General features: G+C 39.9%; 2 protein-coding genes across 5 annotated transcripts in view; both read left to right on the plus strand.

Annotated features, from left to right (window-relative positions):
- Positions 1-15,487, plus strand: part of LOC143913612 (uncharacterized) — a 374,023-nt gene that overhangs the window by 268,574 nt on the left and 89,962 nt on the right. The gene's annotated exons all lie outside the window — the stretch shown is intronic.
- hts (adducin 1-like protein hts) overlaps positions 7,499-15,487 on the plus strand; it is a 43,271-nt gene continuing 35,282 nt past the window's right edge. Inside the window, exon 1 of one of the 3 annotated variants that reach the window (XM_077433122.1) lies at positions 7,499-7,783. The gene's annotated coding sequence lies outside the window, so the exon portion shown is untranslated. Of the gene's footprint in view, positions 7,784-12,533; positions 12,880-15,487 lie in introns of those variants that run through there. The other 2 variants (XM_077433123.1, XM_077433121.1) reach the window with 2 other exon arrangements.

A 15,487-nucleotide genomic window follows, 5' to 3' on the forward strand; every position in this document is an offset into this window, starting at 1 on the left:
TATCAATATATATATTGAGTGAATGCGACAGTTGCGCTTCGACCAGATAAAACGTATTTTAAATTGACAAAATCGAGGTTTCGTATTCAACTATTTTCTCCTGCAAAACTGGACCAATTTTTAAAAAAATTTCATCATCGGTATGAGAAAGATACTTTCTGTGCATCTATCGGCGTATTTTTTTTTAAATCGACCGTTAAATAAGCACGCTGGACTCGTTTCGTGGGTGTAAAACAGAGGCGATTTTATAGATGTTTGGCGGCTCTTAGCTCCTATAAAAAATAATTAATCAAAAAAATAAAACGATAGATGCACCCCAATGGTGGATATCCATAGCATATTAAAAAATACTTTCTCTAGTGCCATAATTGAGGAAGGGAGAAGTATAGTACGTTTGTATGGACAAGGCGCTGCTGTCCAGCCCTCTTAATACGGGAGGAAAAGCCTGTTCCTGTTGTATCCTGCTCGCGCAAATTAAGTGAGTATGTACCGTTTACCATGCACCATTATTTTTTTTGATTTTTCAACCTAAGATCTTTTGATTTTCGATCTTTGCCTTTCGATATTTGCGTTTTCTGTAATTTAACATTCTGTCTCGGTCACGGAGACCGCGCTGGTTTATATACTGATTAATTGTGCAACGCGTAGCTTGGCTGGTGAGATCATGTTCTGGAAGATTCCTACGGGGCTGAGGTTATCATTTTTGTAGCTGTCCCTTGAGGTTTGGTTGGTGCATAGCTATGTGGTGAGATTATCTTCACGGGGGTTTCCGTGTATTCGCGATTGCGTATTGCTTTATCTTTGTCGTAGTTTAAACGAAGATATTTCGGCCAAGGTTGACTTTTCGTGTTCGTACAGGACGCGATGATGTAATGGACAGCTCGAGTTCGATGGGGGAAATAGGTAAGATTATCGACCTCGGTTTGGGATAGTACAAGTTGTGCTATATTCCTACATTTTGATGTATTCTATTGTGGAAAAAAATACGTAAGAAATAATAATAAAAAAAAATAATCCACGTGTGTATCTTTTGCTAGAATTTGATGGAGCGCAATGCTTTTCATTACCAAAAAGATGAATGAATAAGTTAACATGTACAGTGTTTTTATTTTACGATTTTGAATAATAAAATAAAAGAAGCAGTTTTTACCTACCAAAAGTTTTGAAAAATGTAGAATATGCTTGATACACATGGAAGATTCTTATAATCATCGATCACTTGACAGTTTTAATCTACGCATATTTGTATTTTTTTTTGCATTTATATAGAATCTGTCCAATCGAGTTTTTAATAAAAAGCACTTTCCTAAGATAAATACTTAGTATGGTCGTTGATTTGAGAACAATAAAAACCTTTTCAAAATGTCTTGAACTACCGCAATCAAATCAGATAGATTTTAAAAATTATTTTGTGTTATGTTTAATACAATAGTGAAACATTGCACCTTCTTACAGTTTTTCCAGATCTTTAAATTTGAAATAATCTAGCTAGAATATATTACATATTTCGTTACAATTTGTTAAATTCTGAAAAAAAAAAATTGTGGTTATTTATCGTTTTAGCGGCTTTAATGGTTAGAACAGTTTAAGTAGGCAGCATTACACATTCACCCATTTAACCATTTTTTTTTCGGATGTTTGACTTTTTTTTGTTAGTTGTTGATGGTTGGATGACTGGCCGAGTCGATTAGAGAAGCAAAAAAAGAGAAGCAGAAGTCAGAAGCGAAGATCGGAACCGTGGTGTTATCAGAGAAGTAATTCGATCATGGTTAACGTTAAACATCAAACTTTAAATGAGCAAGTTTGCGTGGATGTATAATACAGACATGCCATGTTGCCAACCTAAACTGGCCTAGAAATTAAAGCCGCTAAAACGATGCATTATCAAAATTGGGGTCTGGTTCACTGGATCGAAAGTCGAAAGATCGAAAAGCAAATATCGGAAAGCAAAGAATGTATACATGGTAAACGGTACTATGTATCTTCTAATCTATAATTTGGAAAGAGACTTTGTATGTATGTAAATATCCTTGGTCGTCGTCGTCCGTAGATCGGTGACGTCATCGAACACGTGATTCGATTTTTTTTTTTTTTCGATCCATGGGCGCCGATTTGTTTTATTCGTTTCGCGAGTAGCTTCATGGGGCCCCGCCAGGGGCGCCACAAGGGGCGCAGCCCCGTGGGGCCCCGAAGGGGGCCCGGAGGGCGCAGCCTCATGGGGCTCAAAAGGGGGCGCAGCTTTATGGGGCACAGCCTTATCGGCCGCAGCCTTATGGGGCGCAACCTTATGGGGCGCAGCCTTATGGGGCGCTGTCTTATGGGGCGCAGCCTTATGGGGCGCCGCCTTATGGGGCGCCGCCTTATGGGGCGCCGCCTTATGGGGCGCCGCCTTATGGAGCTTAGCCACATGGGGCCCCGAAGGGGGCGCAAGGGGGCGCAGCCTCATGGGGCGCAGCCCCATGGGGCCCCAAAGGGGGCGCAGCCTCATGGGGCGTAGCCCCATGGGGCCCCAAAGGGGGCGCAGGGGGGCGCAGCCTCATGGGGCGTAGCCTTATGGGGCGCTGTCTTATGGGGCGCAGTCTTATGGGGCGCAGTCTTATGGGGCGCCGCCTTATGGAGCTTAGCCGCATGCGGCCCCGAAGGGGGCGCAGCCTCATGGGGCGCAGCCCCATGGGGCCCCAAAGGGGGCGCAGCCTCATGGGGCCCCGAAGGGGGTGCAGCCTCATTGGGCCCCAAAGGGGGAGCAGCCTCATGGGGCGCAGCCCCATGGGGCCCCGAAGGGGGCGCAGGGGGGCGCAGCCTCATGGGGCGCCGCCTTATGGGGCGCTGCCTTATGGGGCGCCGCCTTATGGGGCGCAGCCTTATGGGGCGCTGTCTTATGGGGCGCAGCCTTATGGGGCGCCGCCATATGGGGCGCCGCCTTATGGGGCGCTGCCTTATGGGGCGCCGCCTTATGGGGCGCCGCCTTATGGGGCGCCGCCTTATGGGGCGCCGCCTTATGGAGCTTAGCCGCATGGGGCCCCGAAGGGGGCGCAGCCTCATGGGGCGAAGCCCCATGGGGCGCAGCCTAATGAGGCGAAGCCCTAAACGGCAACTGATCATGGGGGCGAAGCCCTTGACGGCATTTAATCATGGGGGCGCGGAGGGGCGAAGCCCTAATAGGCATTAACTAAGGGGGGCGAAGCCCTAGGCGGCATTTAATCATGAGGGTGCGGAGGGGCGAAGCCCCAAAAGGCATTAATTATGGGGGGCGAAGCCCTAAACGGCATTTAATAATGGGGGCGCGGAGGGGCGAAGCCCTAAAAGGCATTAACTAAGGGGGGCGAAGCCCTAAACGGCATTTAATAATGGGGGCTCGGAGGGGCGAAGCCCTAAAAGGCAACTGATAATGGGGGCGAAGCCCTAGACGGCAATTAACCATGGGGACGTGGAGGGGCGAAGCCCTAAAAGGCAACTGATCATGGGGGCGAAGCCCTAGACGGCATTTAACCATGGGGACGTGGAGGGGCGAAGCCCTTATCGGCAACTGATCATGGGGGCGAAGCCCTAGACGGCATTTAATCATGAGGGTGCGGAGGGGCGAAGCCCCAAAAGGCATTAGTTAAGGGGGGCGAAGCCCTAAACGGCAGTTAATCATGGGGGCGCGGAGGGGCGAAGCCCTAAAAGGCATTAGCTAAGGGGGGCGAAGCCCTAAACGGCAATTAATCTTGGGGGCGCGGAGGGCGAAGCCCTAAAAGGCATTAACTAGGGGGGGCGAAGCCCTAGACGGCATTTAATCATGGGGGTGCGGAGGGGCGAAGCCCTAAAAGGCATTAACTAAGGGGGGCGAAGCCCTAAACGGCATTTAATCTTGGGGGCGCGGGGGGCGAAGCCCTAAAAGGCATTAACTAAGGGGGGCGAAGCCCTAGACGGCTTTGAATCATGGGGGCGCGGAGGGGCGAAGCCCTAAAAGGCAACTGATCATGGGGGCGAAGCCCTAAACGGCAATTGCTCATGGGGCGTGGAGGGGCGAAGCCCTAGAAGGCAAAGGCTCAGGGGGGTGCCGAGGGCGAAGCCCTAGAAGGCAAAAAAAAAAATTTGATTTTTTTTTTGATTTTTTAAAAAAAATTTTTAGATTTTTTTTTTTGATTTTTTTTTTGATTTTTTTTTGATTTTTTTTTTAATTTTTTTTTTAATTTTTTAAATTTTTTTTTTTTTTTTAATTAAATTAGCTTAGTCATGTTTAAGCGGTTTATATTATAAACACTGAGCGAAGCCGGGTAATACAGCTAGTATATAATATATATCAGTGGTGTGCGGTGAAATTCTCTCTCTTTTTGTCGTACAGCCTTACTTAATGTGCACGGGCAGGATACAAGAGGAACAGCCTGTTCCTCTTGTATCCTGCTCGCGCAAATTAAGTATAAGAATTTTACCGCATGCCACTGATATATATACTACCCGCTCTTCATATGTTTGCATGGTAAACGAACATCGTAATAAAGATTTCGATTTTTCGACTTTCGATGCGGTGACGGCCACCGCCAAAATTGTTATTGTATTTCTAGCTGTGCATTTGTATTATTTGTGCGTATTCAATTTGTATTTAATCTGACTGGTAATTGTTAACCGACCCCTAAGTACTTGCTTCAACTCCACTCCGTGCTTCGAACAGTTTTTATAGGAGTCACATTATTTATCATCTTTATTTATTTAATTTATTAATAGAGGTATATATGTACGTGATTAAAGAATATATAAAAGTTTATTAATGGACAATTTATTTATTATTAAAATATTTAATATATCATGAAATACATACAACGATACGTATTAAATACAAATAATATAACTAAACTACACGATGGGTCACATGATAAATGATTCGAGGATAATAAACCATCATATATTGAATTTATCATAAATTGAAAAACGAAAAAAAACGCATTCATTTAATTTTTAAATTTGAATGAAATTCAAATAAAAACAAAATATTGGAGCCGTGGAGCACTACAAATTTCTGTGCTCCAGCTCCGCTCCTGCTCCGCGCAAAAACTCGTTGCTCCACTGCTCCACATCTCTATTACTATTTTCCTTTATTTTGTATTGTGTATTTAAATATTTTTTTTTAGATTTCAAAATATTTTTAGGCGCCAAAGCGCCTTGCAAATAGCTCGAAACTCTACGAGCCGGCTCTGTCTGTATTAGTACACTCGTCGCTTTGGAGCGATCTGGAAAGGCGAGTGTATATGTTCGATTGGGTAAATGTTCTCGTTAGTATGATATTTCACGTGGGTAAATCTCGATAGATGGAATTTCCGGGTGCCAGATGTTCCGTGATCGAGATTTTAGTGACGTGCGCGGGATCATTTTGTGCGGAATAATCACCGAACCGTTCGATTGTAATAAAAATAAAATATTTTGATTTAGATATGTAATGACTTTTTCAATTTGAATGGGCCCCCGCCTTTGATAATTTTCTGGATCCGCTAGTGGCCGGTAATTTAATTTTAATATGTATATACCAGGAAAGCTTGACAGGAAGACCCCAATGTGCTTTCCTGGACAATTAATTACAAACAATGCAGCATTTATATATAACTGTATTTCAAGAAGCTGAAGAACACGAAAGTAACAATTAATTAAATTAATTTAAGAATTAATCCATTGAGACGTCTGCGGATTTTAGACTTCTACATACATTTTTACAAATTGTGCATACATAATACAAAAGATTTGTGACAACAGGTAGGAAGATTTTTTTTGCCAATTTTAAGGAACCGTTTCAACAATGATCAGATAAAATTGGCAAACTCTGATAAGAAACGATCGACTTGGACTCACAAACACCCAAGTCTAACCAGCAGTATAGCGGGCTCGAACCCAATGATCACTCGGTGCTAAACATACACGCTACCACTGAGCCATACTCAATACTAAATGTTTTAAGTAGAAAAAGTAAAGTTTTAGTCTATAATACAATTGTCTTTCCACACGTAGTTTATTGTGCCACTGCGCTTAACTTGTTTAGTGGACAAGATATAGGGAAAATACAAAAATTACAAAATAAAGCTATGAGAGGTATTTTGAATGTTGGTAGATTAAAAAGTATTAGAAGTATGTTACATGAACTGGGATGGTTGAGTATTAATAATAGTTTGAAGCTAAGCACATTACCGTTTGTTTATAAGTTAGATCATGAGTTATTACCCGATTATTTTAAAGATTATAGAATAAGAAATAGAGATATTCATAATCATTACACTAGAAATAAGAATAATTTAGTTGTAGGTAGAGTAAGAAAAAGAAAGACAGCTGGGGGTGTCTTTCACAGGGATGTACTAATGTATAACGCCCTCCCTGAGTGCATCAAGACCATGGATGCATTCTTGCGAGGAGCAATGAGACACCTCTGTGAGGTACAGTACATATAAGTTAAATATAGAATTTTAGATATAAGTTATTGAAATGTATTTTTTTTTTGTAAATTAGCTAATAGCTAAAATTATATATAAATAAATAAAATAAATACTGCTGGATAAAAACCCAAGTCTAAAGGTCTGTTCATACTTAACAGCACTGCACGGCTTCAGCACTGCACGACTCCGTTTCAAATATGTCATTTTATTACATTTCTATTCATATCTACCTACACGTCGCGGTCACGTCACGTTTACAGCAATTTGGCCGGGTGCAAGGCAAAATCGGCTTACTTATACATTAGAGGCCATGACGATACGGCGCAATATTGCTTACGTCGTATTGTCGAGTACTTGCAATATGAATGCATACACGTGCATTCGTAGCTACGCGTCAGAATACAAGTCAGCAAAAATGTTTCGACGTTTATCGAACGAAAAATTATGTATAATCGCGCTGTTGTTGGAAGAAGAAGCTCAAGAAGGCAATACAAAAGCACGGAGGCGTTTTGATGTGCATCCCATGTTAAACAATAGAAAAACCGAAGGAGAGTTTTGTACACTGTATAAGGAGCTTGTGGATGATGGACAAAATTTTTTTAAATATTTGCGCCAAAACCATGTCGAAAGATTGAACAGCTGTCAACTGTCACTATCGATAATTGGTCCAAAACAGCAAAGCGGCAGACTCATGGCACGTAATTCGCGTGTATATTTCCACGATGGCCAAAAAAACGGATACGATACGTCGACGGATGTTGCTGTAAGGTATGAACAGGAAATGTCGGGTACTGCTGTAAGCCTGCCGCGGCGTAAACGTGACGGTTGGTATGAATATACCCATACAAAATGTACCAGAGAATACTATTCGTACGGCCGGATACCTGCCGAAGTCGGTACGTGCTGACTAGGTATGAACAGACCTTAATAGAATTTGAAAATGAATAACATTTCTTTTGAATTACGAAGAAAGGAAAAAGAGAGCACGGAATTAGGACGCAGAAGTAGTAGAGTCATAATAAAAAGCGTAAAGGAAAAGGGAGCATGCGCGCGGTGAAGAGAGAAGAGTGGAGAGTGGAGAGTGAAAAGCGAATGTGGGTGGTGGCGGAGATGCGCGCGCCGAAGTTGCCGCCAGCAATCGGCTTTGTCCGGAAGTCGGCCGCCGCCCGTCGTCGACGCTCCCCCGCCCCCGCCCCCCTCCCGCCGCTCTCCCCACCACCGGTCGTCGGATCTGCCGGCAGTCGGCAGTCGGCGCCGGACGCTCGTCGCCACCGTCACGTTTCGTTCCGTTTCGTCCGTCGTTTGTTCTGGTGTTCCGACCGACCATTCTACTCTCGACCAACCAACCACTCGACCAATCGACCGCTCGGCTGCTCAACCGACAGGTACGTCAACCCAACCCCACCCCATCCTCCCCTTTAGGGAGCGGATCGTCATTTCCAATTGGAACCGAACACCGAACACCGAACACCTGTCATTCAGCTCGGCTCGAAAGCCGGCATCGACCAGATACCGGCCCCGGCATTGAGGAGACGCCCCGTTCGCTTCATTTGCTCAATTGTTCAATTCGTTCAGTTCGCCCAGCTCGGCCCAGACGACACGACACGACACGCTCATATCGATTGGTGTGTGAGCGCGTATGTGTGTGTGTGTATGCGAGTGCGAGTGTGTCGGGAGGTGTGGCCGCCGCGCCGCGCCGCGCCGGGTGGCGTCACCCGCCTAAACTTAGCCCCCGATAAGTGCCGGAGCGCCCCCTCGGCCCCCGCCCGTGGCAACGCGAGCCCTGCGAGATGTCCACCGCCACCACCCCTACCCCTACCCCTCCCCCTCCCGTGACCTGACCTCGCCCACCCCTTCCTCCCTTACGACACGGCGGTCTCAAATCCGCTCCCGACCGTCCATGCCCACTTCCATATCCGACTCTCCTCTCCTCTCTTCCCGTTCGTTAATCGACGTGCCAGTAAACGTCGTGCTAGTCGGCTTCATTTGTTTACCGTTTCGATTTTATTCGATTGTCTTTTGTTTTCATTTTTTTTTTTAAATAAAATTTCGTCCATCGTTCGAAGGTCACTTTCGCGCAAAAATTAAACCGCTTCGAAGTACGGCACGTAACGGTTATTTCACGAGATGCGTTCTTCGTAGCTTGCTATGCGATTTCCTTTGAAGAAAAAACAAAAAAAAAAACAAACACTTACAAGTTGCACAAAAGATCCAACCTGCTACGTATTCTTTTTGCGATTCGTATTTGTACTATACTTATTAAGGCTTCCAATCCCGGCTTTTTCTGGTATCGTGATGAATCCCTTGAATTCTTTTTAAATATTATTTTTACAAAAATAATAAAGAAAAAACATAAAGAACAACATTATATAATGAAAAAAAATGGTGGGATGAGCAATGACAGTCATATAGTCCATTTGTTTTATTTGACCCGTTTTGACGTCGGCTTGCCGTTCCCACGAAATACCCACGTATCAACGGTCTGTATTGTGCTCAACTGCAATGATATTTGTAGCATATTTTGACTGATTCGAACTCGGAATCGATCACTGATCCCGCTTTTCACGTGTGTCTGTGTGAGTGTCCGTATGTGTGTCTGTACGTCAGTGTATTTTGGGGATTTTTTGAACACCGTTCGTCCTATCGAACTGAAACTTAGTGACTCTCTTTTTTTACTAGCCTCTTTTCAGCTTGCTTTCGATTTTTTCGTCTGACAATATTTGGATTTTTATCCACACACTTTTTTGTCGATGAATAATTACTAGACGGTACAAACTATTTGTAAAAAACGAATCAATGAATAATATTTGATTACATTAAAGGATGTCTTTTATTTACTCTTAGAAATCTAGAAATGGATGCGAACCTAAAATTTAAAGAATGTAGCCAAACTCTCAAAACAAGAACGCCAATATGAGTAGTATTTTTTGCGTGAAACATCGGGAGAGTTTGCAAAATGCAATTGAACGGTTTTGAAATAGGAAAATATGCAATTGAACAGTTATTTCCTTTTTTGTTATACATTTGATTCCCGGTGCTAGCACCGGGATCCCGGGATTGGAAATTCCTAGCATCGCAATCCCGGTGCTGAAGTAATCTTCCGGGATTGGAAGCACTAATACTTATATATCCAGTGGTGCACTTTGATTGATATGAAAACTGTTTTTCGAGTACAATTAAAAAATATTTTGGATTATCTATATATGTATATAATATTGAATGTCTGTCTGTGTGTCTCGTATGGGCTCCTGAACCGCTGAAACGATTACGGTGGAACTTTCAGGATTTCAGAACGCCAAGATGCTACACAAAAAAAGTATAGAACGACGTATGCTTGGTATAACAAGGAAAGACAAGAAACGAAATACGTTGATGAGAAATATAACAAGGGTAGTGGATAAAGTAAAGAGACTGAAATGACAATGGGCGAGCCATGTGGCTAGAAGGTGGACAAAATAAGTGCTTTGATAATATCTGAAGAGAATGCAAAAGGGTAAAAGGAAGACCGCAGGAAAAATGGATGGACGAAATTATGAAAATGTGCGGGGTGAGATGGATGAGAATTGCGCAAAACGATTGGAAACGTAGACGATAGTCATTTTATTTTAGCTAATGTGTATGAAAGAGGCCGTTAGAAAAGACAAATCATTGCAGAAATGTTTCGCAAAAATAGAAAAAGGTATAAGATAATAGATAAAAATTGAGAGATAATAGATAAAGCCGAGCGAGTGAAAAGGTTAAGTTGGTAATGTACAAAAGGAAGTAATAGAATGGATCCCAGAGAGTGTAGAAGCGAGGATCAGATGGATTGATAAATTAAAGATGGAGGTCGCTCGAGTTAAGCGGAAAAGATTTTTATTCAGCAGGAAATGAAGGACTGAAAATGATCATGATCAATTGTGGTTTTTATCATGTGGGTTGGGTTATTAAAAGCTTATCTTTTTTTATATATGTATTTGCAACTGGTATACAATATTTCAACCTTGGCGAGAAAAACCACTAATTTGGTATGAAAAGTATATATATATACATACATTTAGTAAGATGTGAGTGACTAAGTTCTCGCATTGCCCATGTTTTAAAAGGAAATTCTTATCCAATTTTAGAACCAAGGGAGTGGGAAGTCTGCTTTTATGCAACTTTTATCACAATCCAATGTTAAATTCGACTGGTCGAACAAATCACAATGAGTTCAATTGGGTCAAAGATGCCTACGAATCGGAGAAAATCAAATTCCAATACTATATAAATATATATCATATGTATTTGCATACAATTTTTTGATTGCATATGCTTTCGACATATGCCGAGCTAATTCTAATTTTAATATTTCCTAATTGAGTTGTTAATTGTACCGTTTCCCCCGTTCATTCACTTTCCTTCGTGCCGTTAAAACGTTAAATCATCAGTTTTTAGTATAATGATTATAATTAGCACGAGTTTGAGCATAATAAATAATAAAACTTCACGCTCAAGATAGATAATACACATCAACGAACTGTCGACCGGTTGATAGCCAACTCGTGCATCATTCTAATTTAATAATACCTCAAGATGAGAAACTTCTGACTAATAGCATTGTTTGTTTTCTCACTAATAATAAAAATGCGTTTTTTTTTAGCCTTTCCCTCTTTATGCTTTATTTTTTGGATGTTTTGCACAATGTTTACGTTTTTAGGCTGGATATAGCGATCGGCCATTGTATCCGCCGTATTGCGCAATATTACACAAAAGCCGATGTTTTGTAACCGACTGGACGATTATTAAAAAACGATTAATGCTTATTATTTTACACATGCGTTTTCATGGGAACTTTTTTGCCATTATTATTTTTTAGTGATCAAATTAAACCCTAGACTGGAACGTTTATGGTTATTGCCGGCAATTGCATTTATATCCGTGGTTATATATTGCAATTTTTTTTTTGGCCTTATCGTAAAATGGAACTTTCGTATGAAGAAATGTTATAGAAATGTTATATAAATTGAAGATAATTTTTTTTTTGACATTTTTATCAGTGCGAATTTAAACTTGGTTCACTTTTTTATGTAGCATAGAGACGTTATCGCCTTTTGTAATACGTACATATAGAACACAGGTGCTTGCAATTTTTTTTTTTCGACGGCCCCATTTCCAAAAATTGCAACCTTCGTTAGATTTTTTTTGAGTTTAATAATCATCCCCCTCCTTGTAACTGATTAATAGACGAGTTTACAGTCGATAAAATACGAAAAAAAATCGTCATAGAAAGTTCTCATATATTCATATCGTCAAACTTTTATATTTGGGGTAATAGTTTGGATTGGAATTTCGGACCAATATCATATAAAGAATTCAGGTTTTGTAAGTAATAACCCGAGATCGGCGGATAGGTTTCTTTTGTCCACAAAAAATAGTTTTTTTTTGCACTTTTAAACAATTTTAGCAAAATCCAACAGCATTTTTTAAAAAATACATAGTAAGTACATATCAATTAACATCCACAGATAAATGTGTGGTCAAATTTTGTAAATTTGCAGCATTGTATACAATTCAGCGAAATTCGAGAGTGCTGAAAACTCGAGATTTGCTTTGTTGGAACCGTTTCAATGAAAATCGGATAAATTGGCAAACTCTGATAGGAATCGAACGATCTGGAGTCACAAATCGCAGGTCTGGCCAACATAAATCAGTGGGATTTGAACCCGTGACCACTTTGTTCAAAGCATTATATGCTAACCACTAGTCAATTATGCTAGTTATGTATTATGTGGATGTACGAAACCATTCCGTGCAACGTTTGGCAAAAGTTGCTATCGATAATGATCGCAATATTTTCCCGCCATTGTTAGTAATTTTTTTACATACCTCCTTTACGTTTCATTTAAAATTGGGAATCGCTGATATTGCGCCGCGTTCGGATTGTGAAAGTATATTTTAAATTTTTTTTTATTATGTCGTAGTTGCATATAGCCGTGTAACGCAAACGATGAAATCATCGGTGTCTCGAATTGACCAATTTATTGTATGTAGTAGAAGTAGACGGTCTACTCAATGTTTTGTGAATTAACTCACATCTAAGAATACACACACACATTTATTTATTGCAAGTGGTCTCGAGTACATGTGTGATAACACGGTGTGGCGAATCAAGTCAGTTATCTCGGCTATAGCGGCGATAACGATACGATTCCACAATGTTAGATTGTTTGTAGAATACACATGAATCCAATAAGTATTACTGATATGCAGTTAGGTACACTGCCTGTTTACGATCGCCTTTACGACGTGTGATAAGTAGAGGTAGGATAGCCAAGGTGCCGCTCATTGTTCCATTGTTGTAAATCCTTTGTAAAAAAGGTTCGGCAAACCTTTAACAATGCATTTACAACATTTGAACAATACGCGGCACCTTCTGGGTCCGGGCTTTGGTGATAAGACGCTGCGGCCATTTGCATCCGGAGAATCGCTGGCGCTGCTGATGCCCACTTCCATTGACATGGTATGGTGGTCTTTGTGAAAATGTGCATCTCATTTTAACCTTTTGAGTGCTGACGTCTTTTCTGTTGAAAGCCCGCCACTCTGAAAATTTCGCCAACATTTCCGACTAGAATTATTTTGAAATTCAACAGAAAGCAGGTATAGAAATTGTAGCTAATTCAAACAAACCCCTAGATAACTACCGCCGAGGATTTCGAGTTTTATAAAGGTGTGTTTAGACTCTCTAATATATCTTGCAACAATGCAAAATAAACAAAAGAAGTTTATTAATTAATGTATTAACCCATTACATTTTGTTAAAATGTAATAATTAGTGGCCGGATCCACAGCGCGCCGTTTATTGTTCAATTGTTGTAAAAGGTTCGCCCAACCTTTTTTTTTGTGCTCTAGCTTTGTAAATATAGCCAAACCGCCCCGATTCCTGGAAAAAGCACGGTCTCTATCCGCAGTCTAGTAATAATGCTCACAATCTAAAATATTAAGCAGTTGGGGATTTCGATCGGGATATTCTGCTATGGTTATACATTCAGAATTTCTGGTGTAAACCAGTCTTTATAAACGTTGACAAATGAATGACATGAATTATACGACCCATGTTCAATGCATTTTTTTTTTCAATCTACCCGAAAAGGCTTAGCGGGGCAGTATTCTTATTTACTTTTGTACATATCGGTGTTTTTTAGGCCCATGGACTTGTTGGCAATAAGTCGATCGGTGTTGTCCGGCATCCAAAGGGTTAACTTGGTTGCAGGTGAAATTTAGGTCTTGTATTTTTGTCGGTTTTTTGCTGATCAACAGCAATCGCGCATTTTCCTTCCTATTATCAATTTTATTGAAATGATGATGCATAATGTGACGGGCGGTCTTTAACGCGTTTCAACATGCTTTTCAACCGTGCACTTTATATGGGCATGAAAGTTATGTCATTGTGCAACGCTTGTCGAAGTCGGATAAATTCGGCATCGATGCAATTATTAATTTTTTTGTGATAAAAGTAGAAAACCATGTGAAACTTATAAGCGGTTAGTAAAAAAGGAAAGTTTTTAGTTTTTGAGGTCGTTTTTTTTTGTTTTTTCAAAAATAAAATTGAAATACATCCGTTAATTTCGTAGTCAAAAGTACTAAGTAAATAAGTTTGTTTTAAGTATCAGTAGAAAACTGGTATTTACCGGTTTATCTGTTAACTCTTATGAATGTAAAATGTTTTTTTCCCATTGGGTTAATGTTTTTATATTTCATATCAATATGGTGACCTAATGTCTCGTAACTTTTTAACTTTAAATTAAATTTCTTTTTATTAATTGGAAATTGCCACATTTAATACTGGAAATAAATAAATTCCAGATAAGCTAATCCACAATAAGCCATTTGCATTGATTTTTAATGTTATTTTATTTTATTTTTTTATTTAATTTACACCAAGAAGGCCTAACAGGTAAACCCAATGCGCCTTCCTGGCCAAAGACAATTATATAAACATATATGTACACCATTCAAATATACACAAATGCTTCCACGTATACACAAATACACATTCATACATACATACATATAAAAATACACATATATACATATACATACATACACACCTACACATATATATATATATATATATATATATATTCACATATACATACATATACGTATATATATATATATATATATATATATATATATATATATATATATATATATATACATATACATATACATATACACATACACATACAATACATACATCCATATACATACAAACATTATACATGCATATACACATAAACACAAATCATTACAATTAGTTATTGAGTTCAATTGACTCATATTAAATAGTTCTGACATAAAAATTAATTCATTAGGAACAAAATTCAAATGCATATTATACGATAATATGCCTGCATATGTACTTAATTCGCGATAAAATAGTTCGGCAAATACCGGTGAATTTTTAAATTTACCGATATATACCAATGGCAAAGTTTTGAAGATTTACCGGTATTGCAATCCCTCCTCCATAGCCCTGGTTTATAATGGGATAATATTTTTGGCACGGCTGTAAAATAAATTACACGACAAATGTCAAAACGACATTTAATGTCAAATTAACATCTCTAACATGGCTCGCACGACAGAATCGGCGCACGCACGACAGAATCGGTGCACGCCCGGCAGATCAAACGTCAAACGGGTTGCCAGTAACAAAAATAAAATTTGACGTTTCAGTGAAATCATAACCAGTTACATTTTCACTGGGTAATCGTGATATCTTAGCAGCCAACACTTATTTATGTAAGGGTTAGGTTAGGGTTGACCCTATTTTTTTTTGTTACCGGTAACCCGTTTGATTTGCCGGGCGAAAACCGAATCTGTCGTGCGAGCAATTTTAGATAGGGGCATTCTTTTTATTTTCCGGACCGATAAATAGTACCCATTTATAATTAAGGACACAATTTTTTTTGTCTGCGGCGCATATTTTTTTAATAATTACTCGTTTCCAGATTTTAAAACAATACTTGATATGTGAATTTAAAAATAAAAAAAATAGTGTTTTTCGATCTAGTGACCCGAAAATTTTAAACAGGTCTGATCTACGTTTAATCGACAGAGTCGTT

Source organism: Arctopsyche grandis, chromosome 6 (genome assembly GCF_051622035.1).
Source record: "Arctopsyche grandis isolate Sample6627 chromosome 6, ASM5162203v2, whole genome shotgun sequence".
In the NCBI taxonomy this organism is placed as follows: Eukaryota; Metazoa; Arthropoda; class Insecta; order Trichoptera; family Hydropsychidae; genus Arctopsyche; species Arctopsyche grandis.